At 44.9% G+C, this 19,655-nt stretch overlaps 1 protein-coding gene across 1 annotated transcript in view; it reads left to right on the top strand.

Moving 5' to 3' along the window:
* Nucleotides 1–13,649: 13,649 nt before the first annotated feature.
* CFAP161 (cilia and flagella associated protein 161) overlaps nt 13,650–19,655 on the top strand; it is a 42,088-nt gene continuing 36,082 nt past the window's right edge. The window contains exons 1-2 of the mRNA XM_059915350.1: nt 13,650–13,730; nt 15,360–15,417. The gene's annotated coding sequence lies outside the window, so the exon portion shown is untranslated. The remainder of the gene's footprint in view (nt 13,731–15,359; nt 15,418–19,655) is intronic.

Consider the following 19,655-nt stretch of genomic DNA (forward strand, 5'->3'; position numbering starts at 1 on the left):
ACAGTCTGAGAATAGCTCACTGTGTCCTCTGCCTTCCTGTGGCCTGAGGGCGCGGCGTGGGGAGGGAGATGTCAGTTTGTGGGCAGCCTTGCCCCAAGGCCTGGACTTGACTTTGATCTGAAACGTTTACTGGACCTTTCCAGGGCTCACTCAGCAAGCCGGAGGGTGTGCATCTGTTTCCTGGCGGTGGGAGACCCATCTTTGACCTTCACGTCATTTTCCCAACTCAGCTCTGCGCCTGGAGACTGTTTTGGCAGCCTTAGACCTCTTTCCAGCTCCACTGGCTGCCCAGGTGGTAAGTCAGGGCTCCTACTGGCAAGGGTTTTGCACATTTTCCCCAGGCTATGCAATCACCGGCTTAGGTGAACTTCACTCCAAGTTGGAGGATGTTAGTGAGAATTCCCAAGCTTCTCTGCAACCCACCCAGCTTTCTCTCTTTCCCACCAGCTTGGAAGGCCGAGGAGAGAAGTTGGGATTTATGCCTAATTGCTCCAGCATCTTCCATTTTTTCCCTTTGTCATCATTTTTGGAAGTTTGCGCTTTCCAAAGTTAAGGAAACTGAGTTTGTGGAAGTTAGTGTAAAGGCAACAAATGATCATAAATGCTCTTCATGGCAGAGATGCTTCCTGCATTGGTCTGGAATCAGTGAAGGGACGTTGACTTGTAATCCATAGCGATGACTTTTAGTCATCCTGTAACCACCTGAAACAATTTGTTTAGATAAAAATTCAGCATCCAGACAAAGTGTTTTGTAAAAAAATGACTCAATTTTATAGATTCATGCCTGCTTGAGAAAGGACTCATGAGTCTCTGAGGATGGAACAGAGATGAAGGAATCTTGGATATTTATGAGATTGGACCCAGATCTTATGCTTCTGTGGCCACTATAGCCAGAAAGTACAGTTCAGGGACCAGTGACTGTATAAACATGGGCTGTGACTGCAGGGAATTGTAGTGGACATCTACTGCTTTTGTCTGCTCAGCGCTTTTCTTCATCATATGCTAACAGAACTTGACCTCCTGCCCAAAAAGTTGAACACATGATCCAAGCCAGGGAAAACACAGTCCTCTTATGGGGTTTTTCAAATGGGATCTGGAAGAGAGAAGCCTGATTTTCTTAATGTCAGAGTGCTGTGGTCAATATGAAAAGTGAATCAGAAGGGGATGAAACCAACATGAGAAGCCACGAGAGGAAAAAAAGAGTTCAGGGTTCCACTAATTTCTGAAGCTGGCTCCACCCTGCCTTTCCCATGATTTGACCATTGACTTGATAGATTCCAACTTTACTAAGCTCATTTGAATTGGGTTTGGAGAATCTGCAGAGTCCTGACTAATGGACTAATCCTTGGGGACAGATGTGAGGGGTTGCATGTAATCACAGATTTTCACATTGGCTCCACACCTCTGAGTCCTAAAGGATTTAAGTCATTGCTTTGTCATGGAAGATGTTAGAATAGATTCTCTGAGTTAGAATTTCAGTGTGACTCCTATTGCTTTAGTGAGCATGGTTTTTATTTTTGGTATTTGAATTTAAAAAATGGTAATTAAGGTGGATGCTTGAGAGAACAAGGGAGCAGGTGAAGGAAGGATTCATTCAGAGTTCCCTTGCAGAGGAGGATCGCAACATGCATGAAGGGTTGGCGGTGTCAGGATGCTGTGACTAGCAAGAGCCATGAGGAACTAGTCTGCTTCTCCTCAAAGCCTCTGCAAACCATCCATGGGGACCCAAGCCAGTCCTGGTCCTCATGATTGGTTGAGGAATCAATCCCTCAAGGTCACTCGGGCTTGTTCACCTTGCCTTTTTTTCCTTGCCATGTGTATCTTTACTTGCTATTCCCCTAGATCTTAAGCCATGTGGACAGTAGAGGCTCATTTATTGAGCTTATCACCAACAGCATCGAGTCACATGACTGGGCAGGGAAGTGTGGATGTGGCACTGCCTGAGAAATACCATTTTTTTTTTTTTTGGGCGCGCCACACGGCATGTGGGATCTTAGTCCCCTGACCAGGGATCGAACCCATGTCCCCTGTATTGGAAGCGTGGAGTCTTAACCACTGCACTGCCAGGGAAGTCCCACAAATACCCTTTTACTAGAGGGGATCTGGGAAGAGATTTCTTCCACTGCCTAATTCTCCTGACCCAGGAGTGGCATATGACCCTTTAGCTATTGGTAGGGAAGTAGTCATTAACCGGTAGGATAGTCCAACCAATTTGGGGAAGGTAGAGTCATGCAGTCCCTCTTCTTTATTATTTGCATTTTTTAAAAGTTTTTATTTATTTACTTACTTATTTTATTTTTTTATTTTTGACTGCTTTGGGTCTTCGTTGTGTGCGGGCTTTTCTCTAGTTGCAGCGAGCGGGGGCTACTCTTCGTTGCAGTGTGCGGGCTTCTCATTGCAGTGGCTTCTATTGTTGCAGAGCACGGGCTCTAGGTGCACGGGCTTCAGTAGTTGTGGCACTCGGGGTCTAGCTGTTCCGTGGCATGGGGGATCTTCCCGGACCAGGGCTCGAACCCGTGTCTCCTGCATTGGCAGGCAGATTCTTAACCACTGCGCCACCAGGGAAGTCCCTATTATTTACATTAATTTCTACCTTATCTCATTCTAAAAATAAGCAATAAAAATAGTAACAGCCACCATTTTTGAACATCCACTATATGCTAGGCCCTTTATATGTATATTACTACTCCTCATTATGGTCTTGAAGAGTTGTTTTGCAGTTGAAGAAAAATGTGAAAGTTTACCCAAAGTCTCACTGTAGGAAGCTTAAAAGCTTAAAAGTGTGAAAGCTTACCCAAAGTCTCACTGTAGGAAGTGGCAGAGCAGGGATTTGAACTCAAGTGGTCTGATTCCTAATCAGTGTTCTTTGTACTCATCCAATGGTTCTCTCCTTTGGGGAGCTTTCAAATAACCCCAGTGCTGGGGCCCCACCCCAGACCAATGCAACAGATTCTCTGGGAGGTGGGAGCAGGCACTGATAGGTTTTGCAAGCTCTCCAGATGATTCCAATGGGCTAGCTGGGTGGAGAGCCATTGTTTTATGCCACGCTGTCTTCCCTCAATGCCATTTCCAGTTTCTCAGAGTCATCCTCATCTTTTCTCTTTTCCTCATACCCCACATCCAACCCCTTAGCATGTCCTGTTGGCCTTACCTTCAAACATGTGCCTAGAATTGCATACTGCCCGCAGTTTCCACTGCTACCCTCCCGTATGCATCTTCTGGCTGGACCATTCAATTGCCTCCTTTCTGACCTTCCTACTTTTGTCTTTGCCTTCCTCCAGGCCATTGTCAACACAGCAGCCAGAATGGTTCTTGTAATATATGTCAGATCATTCCATACCTTGCTCAAAACCCTCTGATGGCTCCCTTCTCTTCAGAGTAAAACCCAAAGTCTTTTCCAGAGTCTACAACATCCTTTCTGATCTGGCTCGGCTACTCTCTGACCTCAAGTCCTACCAATTCTCCTCCTTACTTATTTCCCTGCAGCTAAATTGGATTCTTAGCTGGTGCTGAAATATGCCAACGGTTTTTTGTGATAGGGCCTTTGCACTTATTCTTTCCTCTGCTCAGATCAGTCTTCCTCCAGATAGCCTTGATGCTCACTGATTCAGTCCTCTTGTGCCTTTGCTCAAATGTCCCTTATCCAAGAGGCCTTCCCAGACCACCCCCCTAGGATGGCTGCCTCTTACCACCTCCTTCACTCTGCATCCCCTCCCCCTACCTCATGACACCTGACACTACCTAATGCATTTATTATTGTTTTTTGCTCTGACTTTCCTCACTAGAATGCCAGTTCCATGAAAGCAAGGACTTGGTTTTGCTCATTTTCCCATCCCTAGCCCCTGAAAGTGTGCCTGTTCAATGAATATTTGTAGAATGAATGAAAAAAAAATAGAATGCAACATTTTCTAATGCAAGAAATTAGAAGAGGAAATAAGACTAAGAAAAAGAAAATAAAGCTGTGGGTAAAGATAATGTCCAGAATATGTGCCTTATATCTTGTATATTTTGCTCGAAGGTTGAATGCAAATTTGACTTTTGGTCTCATAATCAACCAGTGCAAAAAGGAAAACAGCATTAAATATCCTTAAGAAACCCAGAAGCCTGCTACACAGGTGGAACCCAGATATTCCTAATACTAAGATCTAAGACAAATGACCAATGCAATCCTCATCAAAGGATACAGTGTGAGAAAGTGGACAATAGACCTACAATAAATACAAGGAACTTCACAAATTCTCTGAGCTAGAATTTCAGTGTGACTCCTGTTGCCTGTTTGAGGGAAATGCTCTACTTGTTGTTGACAGTACTGAAATATTTACATTAAATCTTTATCTAGCTTTTTCTAGCTGCTGTTTTTTCAAGATTCCCATGATATCCAGGCCTTTGTCCAATTAATCACCAAGCCCTTCTGAGCATCATGACGATGCCCTATCTTCCTGCCAGAGGATTTTGGATCCTCCCCAGTGTGACCAACTGTCCTGGTTTTTCTGGAACAGAAGGGGTTACGGAGATGTGGGACTTTGGTGCTAAAACCAGAAAGCCCGGGCAAACTGGGACAAGTTGCTCAGCCTGCCTCTTTGTCTCCAGACTCTTGTCTGTGTTCTTCTCTTGTGAGGAATTCACAGAGTTAAAGAGGGGGTTACTTTGATCTCTGTGATGCAAGGTATGTGATGTAGGTAGGCAGAGTTGTTGTTTTCTTTTTCTGACCTAGAAATAAATAAAAAGAGCAGAGTTTGAGATGTGGGATGACATTCCAGAACTCATGATCAAGAGTTCAAGGAAGTGGGTAAACCAAAGGGGTTATCAGGAAGGTTTGAGGTACAAAGGCCTAGAGGTCTGCTCCAGTTAAGGAAGACGTACAGCGTGTGGTGACCGGACAGCAGGGGAGAAACAAGGATTTAGGAAGCCAAGGAGGAGAGAACACAGGCCCCAGAAAAAGGGGCCACCGACTGGTTGTTGGTGGCTGGCTGGGGAGCTCTGGGGAAGGAAGCAAGCCTCCATTTGAGGGCCTCCAGGCCATGGAGACATTGCCTTTCTTCCAGCTGTGAACACAGATCAGCTTAGAGAGGCCTGTCTTTTTTTCTTTTTGTTAATCGAAATATAATTGACATATAACATGATGTAAGTTTAAGGTATACAACATGTTGACTTGTTTATTTATATACTTGACTCGTTTATTTATTGCAACATGCTTAGCTTTAGCTATCCCCTCCATCACTTTATATCATTATCGTTTCTTTTTTTGTGGTGAGAATGCTTAAGATCTAGTCTCTTAGCAACTTTGAAGTTTATAGTAGTCTGTTGACTATAATCTCTATGCTGTGCATTAGCTCTCTGGGACTTATCTATTAGTTGAAAGTTTGTGACCTTAAACACCATCTCCCCATCCGCCCCCGACGCCCCTCTCCCCACCTCCCAGCTCCTGGTAACCACTCTTCTAGTCTCTGCTTCTCTGAGTTCGGCTTTTTTAGATTCCACATATAAATGAGATCATGCAGTATTTGTCTTTCTCTTCCTGACTTATCTCACTCAGCATAATGCCCTCGAGGTCCATCCGTTTTGTTGCAAATGGCAAGATTTCCTTCTTTCTCAGGGCTGAATGATATTCCATAATATATACATAGCACATTTTCTTTATTTACTCATCCACTGATGGACACTTAGGTTGCTTCCATGTCTTGGCAGGATGGGCAGAGGGAAAAACTGGGCTGTGAGTCATTCTCAAGAAGCCCCAGCCAACCCCACAGAGGCCTCTGAAGCTAGGAGGACCCTTCAGAGTTGTGAGTTGGGGTCAGTGACATACCTCTGCATCTAACAGTCATCGGATATGAGGAGCCCGAGGAAAGGAGTATGGCCTTGGACAAGGCAGCTGTCATCAGCCAAGCCTCTTTCAGAAGAGGGCTGACCACTGACAGCATGTTCAGCAGCTGGGAGACTCAGTCCATCCGTCTTTAAGGGGAATCTGTGCTGCCTGTCTCAGCGTCCACTGCTTATCTTGTTATTTTTACTTTTCTTGTTAGTTGTCTTTTTATTTTACTGCCTAGAGAATCAAGCACTTTCTGCAATTTTCAAGGGGAACTGTGCCATGGATGGCTCTCTCCTCCAGCCCCTACTCATCCAGGCTTGGGGTGTTTGTATGTCTGCTGCAGATTTGATCCTCTTCCATCCTGGGAGTGCTTTTTCACAGGTTCAACACGATTTGGCCCTATCTGAACTGTAGATTGCAAGAAAAAAAAAAAAAAAGACATTATTGGCATATAAATTAATTGACTCATTCATTTGTTCCTTCATAAATATTTATTGAGCACCTACAGTGTGCCCAGGCATGGTTCCAAGAGTTGCAGATACAGTACTCAAAACTTACATTCTAGAGGGAAAGGCAGACAGCAAATGAACACACAGATATATAATATAGTGATAGATAAGGATACATTAAGTGGGAAAAAAGTCAAATCAGGTTAAAGAGAGAACGGGGGAAGTAAGGAAGGGAATATTATTTTAAATAGGGACCTTTTCTGATAAAGTGACATTTAACCAGAGACAGAAGGAAATGAAGGTGTAATAAATATGAGTCTCTGGGATAAGAGTGTTCTAGGCAGAGGACACAGAATAGGCAAAGGTCCTGAAAGCTTGGCATGTTCAAGGAACAACAGAAACATCAGTATGGCTGGAGTGGAAGGAGGGAGGGATGGAGGGAGGCATAGCAGGAGATTAGGTCACAGAGGTAGCCAGGGTCAGATCAGGTGGGGCCCCATAGATTCTCATAAGAAGTTTTGTCTTTCATCCTCATCAGGATGTGAGCCATCATTGAGTTTGAGGAGGCAAGTGAGATGATCTGACATGGGTTTTAGAAGGAGGGGAACGTAGGGCGACCAGACTGGAGGCAGGGATGGCATTCCAGGAAGGCAGGAGACCCATCTGGGATAACGACTGCATCACATATAGAGCCCCAGGGCTGGATAGTCAGTATGGACTAGAGAGTCAGTATCGGTGGTAAAGGGGTCGGGACTGAGCCCTACAGCTCTCCAGCATGTAGAGGCTTAATTCACTGGATGGAATGTTGCTAAGAGCTCACCTTTCCCAAGGTACTACTGCTCATGTGGTATTTCCCAGATTAAAGCAATGTTTTTTGTCATTTCATTGAAATTTGGGGGAGTAGGAAAATTAAACACAAACTCAAATCTTGTTTTTTTTTTCTCATTAGTTGTCTGTTTTATACATAGTAGTATACATATGTCAATCCCAATCTCCATTTCATCCCACGCCCCACTTCCTCTCTTGGTATCCATACGTTTGTTCTCTATGTCTGTGTCTCTATTTCTGCTTTGCAAATAAGATCATCTATACCATTTTTCTAGATTCCACATATATGCGTTAATATACAATATTTGTTTTTCTCTTTCTGGCTTACTTCACTCTGTATGACAGTCTCTAGGTCCATCCACATCTCTGCAAATGACAAAATTTCGTTCCTTTTTATGGCTGAGTAATATTCCATTGTGTATATGTACCACATCTTTATTCATTCCTTGGTCTTTCTTTTTATTGAAGTATAGTCAATTTACAATGTTAGTTTCTGTTGTACAGCAAAGTGATTCAGTAGTACATATATATATTCTTTTTCATATTCTTCTCCATTATGGTTTATTACAGGATATTGAATATATTTCCCTGTGCTATACAGTAGGACCTTGTGGTTTATCCATTCTATATATAATAGTTTGCATCTGCTAATCCCAAACTCCCACTCCATCCCTCCCCCAAACCCCTCCCCCTTGGCAACCTCAATCAAATCTTGGTCTTGACTGGGATGGTTAAATAAGATTGAAATGAATTGAATTACTTATTTTGAAGAAGGAGGTCAATGTACTGGGCTTTTTTTCTTTTCTTCAGACCCTTCCAAGGATTCTACATGTCGGTTTCAAGGCTAGTCCCTCCCACAGCAATGCCTGCCTTTCCATTTGGAACGTTTACAGACTCTGCCATTCCTTCATCCTTCTGGCTGCACTTGTTCGTGGCGTGGCTGTTTTCCTTTGCTACGAACTACCTGTGCCCAATAACTCTGTTGTCCCCATCTTCACATCCCTCATGGCTGGAGGCCAGTTTCCCATCCTCCGTGGACTCTCATTTTCTGCGAAATGTAAAATTTTCTATTCCTGAACATAATTTTTTACTTTATTAAAATACTGTCTAATCCAGTTTTTGGCAGAGGATGCTCTGGGCTGTATTCATTGGCAATATTATTATCTACTTAAGCAAAGGAGAAAGAAATCAGAGCTATTTAATGAGGTCCAAAGCCAAGGCAGTCCCTGGAGTTCCCTTTGGTCTCTGCCTTTTCAAATTACAATCGAAACTATTATTGTGTGTAAAGAGAAACAGAACACAGGATCCCTTTGAAGAAGGGAATTGCTGTGTTTCTTTTGGGACGTTGATTAGCCTCTGTCATGTGGGAGTCAAGAGCTCCCCTGTGTCCTGTCAGGTGTTAAGTTCAGCCCCTGAAGTATTTGGAAGAGTTTGTCTCTGTTTGGAAGCCGTAACTAGCCTAACTCATCCTAAGTCTGGGGCCTAGAGTCACGTTTATCCAGATCACCCCTCCTACAAGATTTCTTTGCAAAGAAGTGTTCCCATAAGGTTCAATTTATTCTGTCTCGTCAAACTACGTAGTTCCCTGGCAGGTTAAGAAAGGGGGAGAACAGAGCTTCAGGACATGGGGAAATTATAACATTAGACTTTGAGAAAGTGGCTGAAACCCTCCATATACATATACATATACGTTACTTTATATTTTTGTAAAGCTCACCAGTGCTCTCCTGCCCTCACATTAGGAAATATATTGGTTTCCATTTAAGACAAAAACTGTCTGCCTTCTTGGAGAGTGAGTGGCAAGTTTCATAAGAAGTCATGATTGGGACTTCCCTGGTGGTCCAGTGGTAAAGAATCTGCCTCCCAATGCAGGGGACGCGGGTTCAATCCCTGGTTGGGGAACTAAGATCCCACATGCCGCAGGGCAACTAAGCCCGCGCGCCACAACTACTGAGCTGGCGCAACTCAAATAGAGAGAGAAAACCCACACGCCACAACTAGAGAGAAGCCCACGCACTGCAAAGAAGAGCCCGCATGCCTCAACGAAGATCCTGCGTGCCACAACTAAGACCCGAAACAGCCATTAAAAAAGAAAAAGAAGTGATGATTTCTTTTGAGGAAACACCTTGATGAGATGAGGTGGAGAAAGACAAAGCCCCCTGAGCACAGCCTGGGTGGCAGGGATGAGTTGAAGGAAGCACTGAATTGCTCTGCCTGATCATGTGGGAGAAATTTGGGTTTCCTAAGTTATCCCCAGAAATAGAGAAGAGCAGGGGGGCTTATGTATACCTGCAGGATTCCTTTGTCTTGTTCTCTGCTTGAATGTACTTGGCACATAGTAGATGCTCAATAAAATGTTTGCTGACTCCACGGAAAGAAGCGGGGGGATGTGAAGAACTCTTGGGGAAGGCCCTGATTGATTTCTCATAATTTAGGGTCTGGGAGCTCAAGCCATTCAACTTGAATATCAGAGGAATGAGGGACCCAGAAAAGTTGGAAAAGACTGGAATTGGAAACCTTTGGCTTACATTCATTTTACAGATATGAAAGCTAAGCTCAGAGAAATTAAATGATCTGCCTAAAGTTATTATGAAATTTGAGTAGGAGCATTAGGGCCTGACCCAAATCACCCTTCTCTGAGTTTTGTCCTGATTATTTGTTGCACAGGTGGTCACCTTTTGTCTGTCCCTTCCTAGGCTCTAACTACTTTTTTTTCTTTTCCATTATGGTTTATTACGGGATATGGAATATAGTTCCCTGTGCTACACAGTAGGACCTTGTTGTTTATCCATTCTATATATAATAGTTTGCACCTGCTAGTCCCAAACTCTCAATCCATCTCTCCCCTACCCCTCCTCCCCCTGGGCAACCACAAGTCTACTCTCTATGTCTGTGTGTCTGTTTCTGTTTTGTATACGTTCATTTGTGTTGTATTTTAGATTCCACTTATAATGATATCATATGGTATTTGTCTTTCTCTTTCTGACTTGTTTCACTCAGTATGATAATCTCTAAGTCCATCCATGTTGCTGCAAATGGCGTTATTTCATTCTTTTCTATGGCTGAGTAGTATTCTATTGTATATATGTACCACATCTTCTTTATCCATTTATCTGTTGATGGACATTTAGGTTGCTTCCATGTCTTGGCTATTGTAAATAGTGCTGCAATGAACATAGGGGTGCATGTATCTTTTTGAATTATAGTTTTGTCGGGATATATGTCCAGCAGTGGAATTGCTGGATCATACGGCAACTCTATTTTTAGTTTTTTGAGGAACCTCCATATTGTTCTCCATGGTGGCTGTGCCACTTTGAATTCTCACCAACAGTGTAGGAGGTCTAACCACTTCTTTTGGGGCCATAGTCTCACTTAATTGAAGAGTAAAAGGAAATGGAACCATGCGGTGGGTTCCAAAGTGACTGAACTATTGTGAAGGCTCTGTTCTCCAAGAAAACTGTATGTTTTAGAAGGGAGTAAGGTATCAATAAAGTCAAGTGGCCATGGATTGCCCAATGATCTATTTCAAGGGGACTCTTGGCATGAAATATAGATCCACACCAGCCCCTGCTTATGGTTCATTCATCTCCCTAGTAGTCTCTCAGTCTCAGTGACTGTTAGTGAATAATAGGTGTTATTTTCATGCCTGGTAAGTGATTCCACCAGATCTCAGGGCTGTGTCCTACCAGGAGAAAGGAACCAACGTGCTTCTCAAAAAGTACATTCACTGGGGCAGTGGATAAGAAATGAGAGGAGTGAAAGTTAGCTGTGATTAGGAAGTTGCTCAGAGATATGGCCCAGAAACTATAAGGATGTAAGGATGTTGACTTGTGCAGTTGTCCCATTTGCCTCTGGCTGGGTTCTTGCTGGGTGAAGGAGCAGAGGTGGCAGATGCTTCAGCTGGTACCGATGTGGGGCTCAGCAGTTCCTGATGAGCGAGCTGGTTGTGTGGCTGAGGAGAGGGCTCCAGCAGGCTGAGGAAAGATGTGACGCCTAGTGGGGGCTCTCGGGTCCCCATGGTCTTGGTGGCAGAGCTGGTGGGAGAGCGGGGAGAGCTGAAGAGGAGGGAGGGAGTGGTTTGGAGTCAACCCGAGAGAAAAGAGACAAAGTGGGCGAAAGGGAGCAACTGAAGGGCGGGATGCTGGAGGGTGGGCACTGGAGAAGAGGCAGGAGGGAGGGATGGGGAGACTGGCACAGAGAGCGAGGAATTCTGAAGTGGAAGAGTGGAGACAGTTGGAATGCTGCCAGATGGAACCCCATGGTGGATGCATTCCGATGGCAGGATGGCCAAGCAACACTGGGAGCGCCCAGCCAGGCACTGGCCAGTGTTCAGATCCGCAGTGCATCGAGACAACACTGGATTTCAGCGGCTTTTCCCATACCCTGAGGTAGCCTGAGAGAGGTGCAGAGAATAAACGTGGTTAGAAGATCAGAGAGGCTGGGACAAGATGGCAACAGGGTCCCTTTGCAGGAGCTTTTCGTGCGTGGTGCAGTCAAGCCATTTTCCTCCACCCTTACCGTGTCTGGCCTTCCTCTAGGGCCTGTTCTTTGTATTGACAGAGATGAGCATGGAGGAGCCTCCAGAGACTTTTTTTTTTTTTGGACTTGCCGAGCGGCACGTGGGATGTCAGTTCCCCGACCAGGGATTGGACCCTCACCCACTGCCGTGGAAGCGTCGGGTCTTAACCACTGGATTGCCAGGGAAGTCCCTTCAGAGACTCTTAAGATCAAGTACCCAAGGAACAGATATGGCCAAGCTGGGTGATTCTTGTTCTCCAGACCTTTTGGCCAGTCATCAAACTGTCAGGAATAAACATATCATGGATTCCAACTGGCTTCCTTTAATGGATTTTTTTTTTTTTTTTTTTTTTTTTTAGGAGAGGAGCAGATGCTTCACACAGCAAGAAAGAATGCTTAAGGTTGTTTGCAGGTGGAAAGAGATTCGCATTTGGGCACTTAAGGGCACTCTTACAGAAACATTCACACACGTATGTTCCACCAAATTTTTGTTTGATGCTGACGTGGCATCTGAGGGCTTCCTGCATCACCAGGTTTCCCAGGTGTCCTCTGGGTGTTGCCCAGCCCTTCAGCTTTGCAGGGCTACTCTTTAATGTGATATCTGTCTTAGTTTGGGTTCCAGCAGAAGTCGATCCCGAGACAAGGATTTTGGTGCAGGTATTTTATTTGGGAGGTGAAGAGAGGGGCGTGGGGAAGTGAAACAGTGAAGGGAAGAAAGCCAGTGAAAGGTGCTTTCTCAAGCCCATTGTCACCAAGAATGACCAAGACTGAATCCAGCAGGAGACTCTGGAAGCCAATGTAGAAACACACCTCAGAGTTACCCCCTCTACTAGGGGCAAGGGAGCTAGGGTATTTATGCCCTGGCTCTCCTCACTCATTAGTTGAGGGTTATCAGAGGGGCAGGAGGGTGTACATTAATTCCCCTTGTTCTTCCATGCTGCTGCCATGTTGGTCACAAAGGCCGCAGTGACGAGAGAAAGCCCGTAGGCAAAAAACACAGGGCTGGCACTTGGAAGTCAGCAGGTGGTTAGGGTGAAGGTCCCACCAACCCCTGCTAGGATAGCCAAAGAAAATAGCTGGCACCCACCTTTCCCGCAGGCTGTGGGGAGTCCTATGGGAAAGTCTCGAGACCCTGGGGAGTCTCGAGGGTCCTGGCTGGGAGGAGGGATTTGTATGCTGTCAGTCACTTCTCACACCTGATGTACTTTCATGACTCTGTTTGCCAAATCTCCTGCAATGGGTGTTGTAACTGCTGTTGTCTTTGATTCGCTTTATCAGACTTATGGGACAGCTCCTTCCCCTGCATCCCTCAAGCCACGGATGACACCTGTGTCTACAAGAGCCATTTACAAAAGATGTGGGGATGATAGATGGGATCAGAGGACAGCACAGAAGAAGCAATAACTGCCCCACCATGCCGCCCGCACCCCGGCCCTCCTCACAACCATTTAACCCTCTAGATTCTGGACCGCTAGCTCATAGCTGGGATCCATTCTCCACAGAGATGGTTCTCTATCTTTCCTCTTCTCTACAACTTGGGGCCCCCATAGACCCTGTCTCTTGCCCGAGGGAACAACCCCAAATTCCTTCAGTAGGTTATACAGCTCAGTTTCTCTCTAGGCTCACCTTTCATAGCTGAAGAAGACCCATCAAAGTGTTTTTATAAACAAAAAGAATCACCTTCTCCTTATAAAGCACATAAACAAAAATGGCTGAGGTTGCAGCCAGCTTTTAAGGTAAATTTTTCCTCCCCTGCCACAAGTGGCATGTTGCCGGGTGATGGGTACATTTTATCAATAATACTATTGCTATCCTGGTCAACCACACCATGAAAGGCATCATCCTTCACTTTCTGCTTTTTTCTATTTCCATTTTTCTTTTACTTTGAAGGTTAAGTGGGTTATCATGGGAGCTACTTAAGTGAATGCTGAGGCGCAGTTTCTGTTTGCACGGTGCATGGCTTTTATACTCATTCTTTTAACATTTTCTGAGCTTCCACTCAACGCCAGGGACATTGACAGGTGCTGGTATACAAATGTGAAAAGACATCGTCACCATCCTTTAGAACCTACAGACCAAGGCCAAGAAGAGACGCACGCCATATAGGAATGGCCGCTAAAACAGAGGTATGTGCAAATTCATTTGGAGTTAGAAGACCCAGTTCTGAGAGGTAGGTCTGCTTCTCGCTAATCTGGAAACCCTGGAGAAGTCATGCACCTTCTTTGAGACTGGGGAAAGTCTTTGCCAGAGAGGCGAAAGTTTATGCTTGACAGCCGACAGGGTAGGACCTGGAACGCAGGTGTACCAAGGACTGGTTCACTGCCCCTTTCACTGGACCATGTGGCCTCTCACTGTTTGGACGTTCAAGAGAACTCCAAAAGGAGGAAAAGATCATTGCACGTCTGAACTTCCCACTATGTATGGAAGGCCTATGTATGATAAAAGTTAGAAGCACCAATTTTCTTAAGCACCATTTTTTATGACTATCACTCTGATGAATAAACCAGAGATTTGTTAGAGAAACCCTTTTCCACTAACTGGGGAACTCATTAGACCAAAGATAATAGTGACAGCTTTGTGCCAGCACATCTGTGGGATGTGGAAGAGAACAGAGAAACCTGTTAGAAGGATGATTCTTGTCCCACAGCAGATTTCCTAATCTGTTTTTCCTAATTCTTCAAGCTTATGAATAATTCACCGAACAGTCTGAACTTGCTGTAGAGACAATTTTTTAAGAACCTCCACTCTTTGCCTTCAATTGTTCTATGACAAATTTCTCATTCCTTTTCCTTAGTGGCGTATCAGGCAGATCTGAAGCCTTGGTATAAAACTTCATGATCACGTTAAATTGAATGCCCACTCCCCTCCTTGCCCAGCCTGGCTCCAGCCTGAGGGACCTGGAGTGGATGGGATTGGGCTTCTCTTTTACACACCTCTGCTCCCTCTTCGGGGTCACTTTCTCCTCCAGTGCATTGAGGATTGATGCTACTAGGGCCCTCTCTCTGTTGATGGTTGTTTCTCCATCATGGCTGTCTGGGTAGCAGGTGCTCAGAGGATGGCTCCTCTGTGGGGCCCATGTGTGAGTCTTGTGGAAGGTCCTTCTGGAAGGGGCCTCTGACCTTCACAATTCCCTGATATAGGAGATCCATTCTGGCCTGGCCTGCCCTCTTTTTACTCCCCTAAGCTCCGACCTTGCTGATCTACCCAGAGATTCCCACTGATGAGGTTCTTCTATCTGCTGGCCATCCCTTTTGAATGATATACAAGCAAGAAGACAGTCTTGACTGCTCTTGTTGTGTCTGCCCCTCTATGGGAAATCCATGTATCCTTGACCCTCCAGACTGTGGGAATTCAAACAGCCACTCCCCACCCGCTTTCCATCTGCCATTCCTCTCCAGTTCTCTTTCCCTCCCACTCCAATAGGCATGGAAGCATGTCACCACTACTCTGACTAAGCAACCATTCAATGGGAAGAAGATGTTAATTTCCCCCTTTTCAAGCCCCCCAGGCACTATGTGTGGTGCTCTGGGACCACCCAACATTTGGCATTGGGAGTGGAAAACCCCCAGAACTTCCCAAATAGTTCGGTGACTTCTGATTCCAACCAATTTTCCAGTTTCCTTCCCTGTCCCCTGGTCGTTGTCTGCTTGATAGATAGAGTGGGGGGAGGGTGGGTGATGGGACTCAGCTTCCTCTTAGTCATCTCTGCAGGGGGGATGATAATTATTTGAATTGCAAACTATGTTTTTCCTCAGCAGAATTTCTCAGTTGCAATAAAAATCAAGTTCCACGGAACATCCTACTACAATTAAGGTAATTAAACATTCTCACTATATCAAACAAATGTATGACTTAATTCAGAGTAATGCACCGATGAAGCAAATGAAGCTTCAGCCTCAGGTGCTCTTCCTCCCATGGACCCCTTCCAAGGCCCTAGGAGGAGCCCTGGAAATGTGTTCGCATGGTCGTGTGTGTTTACACAATTTAAACAAATATGACATTTTTAACCAAATTTGGGTAGAACGACTGTCTCTTTCCACTTTATCTTCCTCTCTATTCATTTCCCCTTGTGTCACTTGGCGTTAGAGTGACAGGTCTACTTGGGATCTGTAATTGACTTAGAGATACATGTAGTTTGGGTTTGGTGGGATACATTTTTGTGATACACAGTCCTTCCAAGTAGAGTTAAATCAGTTGCTCCCCACCCTCTGCAGAAGAATGGCTTTTAGGAACACTCATTGTCTGATTCATCAGCCCCATGTTGTCACCAAGTGTAGGGCCAGGGGTTGTACCCCACGTGAATATGCCCTACAGCCACCAGCACAGGACGTATCTGGGTATCGGTAGAGAAACAAAGTTTGACATACACTCAGACTCGGCCTAGATTGTTTTCCACATGCAACTGTAAAATACAGTCAATTCCAAGGGATCTGCCCAAATCAGGAAAATAAATTCCGGTTTAAACTTATGATAAAAGCAGCATCGATTAATGAAGATGAATTTTTCTCATATTCAAAAGAAACTGGACCAAGAGGTTTTCCCAAATTTTACAATTCTAAAACTCTATGTGATTTTGCTTTATTTATTTATTTATTTATTTATTTATTTATTTATTTTTGGCTGCATTGGGTCTTCATTGCTGCACGCGGGCTTTTCTCTAGTTGCGGCGAGCGGGGGCTACTCTTCTTTTTGGTGCGTGGGCTTATCATTGCGATGGCTTCACTTGTTGTGGAGCATGGGCTGTAGGCACAAGGGCTTCAGTAGTTGTGGCATGCGGTCTCAGTAGTTGTGGCATGCGGTCTCAGTAGTTGTGGCACGCGGGGCTTAGTTGCTCCGCAGCATGTGGGATCCTCCCAGACCAGGGCTCGAACCTGTGTCCCCTGCATTGGCAGGCAGACTTCTAAACACTGCGCCACCAGGGAAGTCCTGATATTGCTAATAATGAGTTGTGAAGCTGAAAAAAACTTTTATAACCCATTAACAGTAATAAACAATTTTGATCAGCCATGCCAGAGGAAAGACTGAATTCATTTTCTATTCTTGCTACAGAAAAGGATACTGAAGATGGTCATCATATGAAGAAGATACCAAAGAGCATGCAGCCAAAGACGTAGGGAAAAAGGTATTAGAGAGGGGTGTCAGGCAGTTAATGAGTGAAAACTGTGTTTTTTTTTCAGTGTTGTGAATTTGTTGCATTTTTGCCCTTTAAACAATGATGATTTGTTTTGATTCCCACTCCTCCCCCCGTTTGAAAAGGTCACTTTCATACCTAGTTTTGTTTTGGTGATTTCATATTCTTTCTCTTAAAGATGGTTCCTTAATTTTAGCTTCAGGTGTCATGAGCCTGGATCAGCCTTGGTTATCTACTATGTGTTTGGTGTTGCAAGACATTGCTGGAGGTGCCAGACTTGGTCCTTGCATACAAGGGTTTTACAGTCTTGTTAAAATAGTCGTTTTCCTTGCCTGAAGAGTCTTATAGTGAAATGGTGTCTCCTCCTTGCTACAGGTAGGAGTATCATTGGTTGGAACTCTTTCGGGTTTGACTCAAAACACTGCCTAATCTTTGACCTACGCTCCTGGAAACTATCCTAAACAAATAATTTGTAAGGAGAAAAAGCTCCACCTTCATCATTGTTTTACTATGTAAAATCTGTGAGGCATCTTAAATATCCAACCTTCAGGGAATTATTTAGAAAATGATGCTGACTGCATCTTCATCTTCTCTTCCAAGTTGGGCAATCAACTTGGAAAAAATGCTTATACAGTTGTCCCATGTATATCCCCAGGGGATTGGTTCCAGGATCCCTGTGGATACCAAAATCCACAGATAATCAAATCCCTTATATAAAATGTCATAGGGACTTCCCTGGTGGCGCAGTGGTTAAGAATCTGCCTGCCAATGCAGGGGACACGGGTGTGATCCCTGGCTGGGGGAGATCCCACATGCTGCGGAGTAACTAAGCCCGTGTGTCACAACTACTGAGCCTGTGCTCTAGAGCCCACAAGCCACAACTACTGAGCCCGCATGCCACAACTACTGAAACTGCTGTGCCTAGAGCCTGTGCTCCACAACAAGAGAAACCACCGTAATGAGAAGCCTGCGCACCGCAGAGAACGGTAGCCCATGCTCGCCACAACTGGAGAAAGCCCATGCGCAGCAACGAAGACCCAACACAGCCAAAAAAAAAAAAAAGTCATAGTAGTTGCGTATCACCTAGGCACATCCTCCCATATATTTTAATACCTAATACAATATAAACGCTAGGTAAATGATTGTAAATACAATGTAAATGCTATGTGAATAGTTGCCAGCACAGGGCAAAATCAAGTTTTGCTTTTTGGACCTTTCTGGAATTTTTTTCTTTTCAAATATTTTCGATCCTTGGTTGGTTGAATCTGCAGATGCGAAACCCGTGGATACGGAGGACTGACTGTATCCCATATTGAGTAAACATATATTACGAAATGATTTGCACACCGTGACAACAATGTGTGAAAATGTCTGCGTTCGGACAGTGATTGGAAGGGAACAGGAGAGTGGTTGTTACATCAAAGTGATAGGACTACGGGGGGGTTTTGTTTTCTCTTTGCTTTTCCTTCAGTGCAGCAGTGCTGTTTCTTACATTTGTTTTCCAAGGGAAGAGAATCCAAATGCCTTGGGTGCCTGCTGTCTGGGCTCTTCCCATTTGACTCTTTTCTTTCCTCTGCACATTCTGATCTCCCCAACCATGCCCACAGGAGCACACTCGTGTGCACACACACACACACGTACACACACATTCTCATACACACTGACATGCACTTTCTAGCCACTTTAGTCTCTCCAGGCCCTGGCATCTACAGTGCAGGCTCCAGAAATCAAAACCCCTCACACCTACCCTCCCACCCTGCAAGGGCTGACTTTTCTGGCCTGAGCTGAACCATGTCCTACTGGGCATGGCCCAGGTCTTCCCAGAACAATGAGAATGCAGGCTGCCCTTGCCAGGAGTTGCCCCTACTTTCATTATTGTTCTTCCAGAAACTTCTGCCTAACTCTGCCTCATTGCCCACATAGCCCCTGTACATGCTAGAAATGCTTTTCTGTGTCTAAGTTTCTAGAAGGCTCCATTCATTTCTTTAGGTTACTAGAAGGCTCCATTCATTTCTTTAGGTTACTAGAAAGGTGACCAGCATATCTGGTATCATCCCAGCATATTCCTTAAAATGATGGCTTCATAGCTGGAGGGAAATCAGCTAAAAACATACCTTGCTGCTTGCTTGCTGGGTGACCCGGGCAAATCACTTTCCCTCAGCTTCTTCTTTGAAACATGGGAAGAGCCGGGCCAGACAATTTGTAAGATTCCTTCTGGCTCTGATTCCATCACTTACGATCCGTGAATACTTCTTATTAGTTCCGTTTTGGGATCGGCTGCCACGCTGTGCCATGTGATGACGGATGACCCTCTGGGGAAGGTTTCGGATGCTATCGGGACAGCAGTTTGGGGCAGATCGGGGGAGTGTGTATTCCTGCCTCGTAAAGTGCGTGGCTCCGGGGAAGCCATTTTCTATACAAGGAGTTATTACTCATTTTGTTTCTTGAGTGCAGAGCAGAGTAACAAAGCTGGAGTTCTGCTTGTGGATAAAAATCACATGCTTAATGGAACAGCTCAGGGCTCTTGTGATGAAGGGGCAGACTTCAGGATGGAGGCAGGGATGGTGAGACAAGGAAAGGAGACTCCTCTTCCTCTTGCTGAGCAATGAAGAGAACCCAAAGCATGAAATCAGGGAGCCTATGGGAAAACTGTTAAAGATATTGGGGAAGATGAGGGCTTAGTGAAACTTGCAGTTGATGAAAGGGTGCCTTTTGCTGATGGGATTATGGTTCTAGAAACAACATTAAGAAAATGGAAGATCTTCTTTAAGGAACTGACTCTTCCTTTATTTCGTGGTCAGTACAGTCCACTGAGCTGGGTATACAAAGTCAGCCTCTGACAGAGACAAAAGAAAAGGGGGTGAGAGGGGCCTCAGGGAGAACGCAATTGTGATTACCTGAAAGGTGGGTACCCAGGTGA

Source organism: Balaenoptera ricei, chromosome 2, assembly GCF_028023285.1.
Source record: "Balaenoptera ricei isolate mBalRic1 chromosome 2, mBalRic1.hap2, whole genome shotgun sequence".
Classification (NCBI taxonomy): Eukaryota; Metazoa; Chordata; class Mammalia; order Artiodactyla; family Balaenopteridae; genus Balaenoptera; species Balaenoptera ricei.